This window comes from Vespula pensylvanica, chromosome 20, assembly GCF_014466175.1.
Source record: "Vespula pensylvanica isolate Volc-1 chromosome 20, ASM1446617v1, whole genome shotgun sequence".
NCBI lineage: Eukaryota > Metazoa > Arthropoda > Insecta > Hymenoptera > Vespidae > Vespula > Vespula pensylvanica.
This window is the reverse complement of record NC_057704.1, coordinates 2,200,825-2,203,324: the sequence shown is the minus strand read 5'-3', so window position 1 is coordinate 2,203,324 and position 2,500 is coordinate 2,200,825. Positions and strand designations below refer to the sequence as shown.

The following is a 2,500-nucleotide window of genomic DNA, read 5'->3' as shown; positions in this document are numbered from 1 at the left end:
AGACAAAAAAAAGGGATTCTCGCGTGCGGCATAAGAGAGACGGAGAAAGAGAGATATAGAGATAGAGAAAGAAAGATATAGATACATAGATATACATATATATATATATATATATATATATATATAGAGAGAGAGAGAGAGAGAGAGAGAGATTGGAAATGAAAAAGAAAAATAAAATAAAATAAAATAAAATGAGGTTGGCGAGTCACGGTTCGCACGATAACGACCGATCGGGATTCACGACGTTGTCGATGCAAAGTAACTATATAATACATATATACATATATATGTACATGTGTATATGTATGTATGAGTGATACCTTAGCTCACGAGGAGGAAGAAAACGGTTTCGTAGGTTGAAAAGAGAAAGAGAGAAAGAAAAAAAGAATGAGAGAGAAAGATAGATAGATAGATAGATAGATAGATAGAAAGAGTACGCTTCTTAACAACATTTGACTTCCGAGTCGACGAAGGCCAGAAGAAGAAACGATATAGAGGGTGTTCGAGGGGCGGGGACTCGAAGGAAGAGGAGGAGGAGGAGGAGAAGGAGGTGGAGGTGGAGGTGGAGGAGAAGGGAGTCGGAGAAACGTCCATTATTCTATTCCGGCGAAGTGAGCCCGGCAATCTGGCCTTATAAAATAAACCACTCTATCCGCCGACGTTGCTTGTGCCTCGGTGCGATCTGTCAAATAAATCGTTCCATGTTTCTTACCAGCTTACTTACGACTTTACCTCCGTGAGTACTCTTCTCTCTCTCTCTCTTTCTCTCTCTGTCTCTCTGTCTCTCTGTCTCTCTGTCTCTCTCACATTTATCCGTCTCCTCATCCCTCTACGTCATCTCGACAAGAGGATTAAGAGGAGCTTATGGAGAAGAAACAGCGTGAAAAGAAAACTTTTCATACAACGCGCCACTGTCCAACTATGTATGTTGAATGGATGGACAGACGGACAGAGAGAGAGAGAGAGAGAGATGGGGGGGAAGAGAGAGATTCGAATTATTTTTTCTTCGTCAAAAAAAGAAAGAAAGAAAAAGAAGAAGAAGAAGAAGAAGAAGAAGAAAGAGAACGCGCTAAGACCGTTAATGAGAAATATCCGTAACTTATACTAAAATTAGGTACACGAGAACGCAAGAAAAACGAAAACTCTTCGGATCGCTCTTACGATGTTCGAATCTGGATTAAGAGAGATAGAGAGAGAAAGAGAGAAAGAGAGAGAGAGAGAGAGAGGAAGAGAGGAGTGGGAGATGAGGTGGAATGGGATGGGGGAGGGAGTAGGTGGTAGGGGGAGACCCTTCGTGACTACTCTCGCGAGAGCAACCAGAGAGTAAAGAGAGAGAGAGAGAGAGAGAGAGAGAGAGAGAGAGAGAGAGAGAGAGAGGGAGAGAGAGAGAGAGAGAATGAGTGAGAGTGAGTGAGTGAGAGAGAGAGAGAGAGAAGGGAGACAAGAGATTAAGTAAAGCCGCGATAATAAATTATAAACTCCGTTCCCTTTCTGCGTTCCTTTCGTGTGTTCGGCTTTTAAAAGGACCCGGGCTCATTCGACCCGATAGGAATCGACGCTAATTTCGAAAGGAGCAGCAGATACCAAGTTCGGGTCGAACGACGGCCCTGGTTAAGAAGAGTGGGATGAGTATATGGAGAGGGAAGAGGAGAATATGGAGGAAAGATGGAATTATTACAAGAGGAATATATATATATATAGAGAGAGAGAGAGAAAGAGAGACAGAGAGAGAGAGAGAGAGAGAGAGAGAGAGAGAGATGTTTAAGCGATGACAGAAGGTAGGAATAAACACGATCGAAGATTAAAATTATCAGAAATATCTAACATTTAATATTGTTATTAACAATGTTATTAATAAAATGAAATATTTGTATAATTATTAATAGCATGAAATTTAAAGAATATATATATATATATATATATAGAGAGAGAGAGAGAGAGAGAGAGAGAGAGAGAGAGAGAAAGAGAAAGAGAGAAAAGGAATGAAAAAGGCGACGGCATTTCGATCTTAAAGATTACGATCTATAGATCCACGCGATCGATCTACACGCAGATTCAATATATTATCTCTTGCTCGGTGAATACATTTAAAAGGAACATTACGTAGAACGGGTTGCCTTCGAGGAACAATTGATTTTTTTTCTTTCTTTCTATCTCCCTCTCCTTCTCTCTCTCTCTCTCTCTCTCTCTCTCTTTCCTTCTCAGACATTTTCTCTCTCTCTTTCTCTCTCTCTCTCTCTCTCTCGTTCTGTCTTACTCCTTCTATTTAAAACAGAGATAGGAGCGGTATGAATCGGTTTAATCGTTGGACAACGCGAAAGCCAATTAATGTCTCGCTCCCGCACCGACCCACGCGCTTATTCCTCTCTACGTCTTGTCGTCGCTTGGTACATACGTACGTACATACGTACGTACATACGTATTTATATATGTATCTATCTATCTATGTATTTAAGTACGTACTCATCATTATTCAAAAGGAAGAGAGAGAGAAAGAGAG

At 40.7% G+C, this 2,500-nt stretch overlaps 2 protein-coding genes across 6 annotated transcripts in view; one reads left to right on the top strand and one right to left on the bottom strand.

Moving 5' to 3' along the window:
* LOC122635907 overlaps window positions 1-2,500 on the top strand; it is a 116,722-nt gene that overhangs the window by 26,424 nt on the left and 87,798 nt on the right. The window lies entirely within an intron of this gene.
* LOC122635900 (fibroblast growth factor receptor homolog 1-like) overlaps window positions 1-2,500 on the bottom strand; it is a 29,738-nt gene that overhangs the window by 23,494 nt on the left and 3,744 nt on the right. The gene's annotated exons all lie outside the window — the stretch shown is intronic.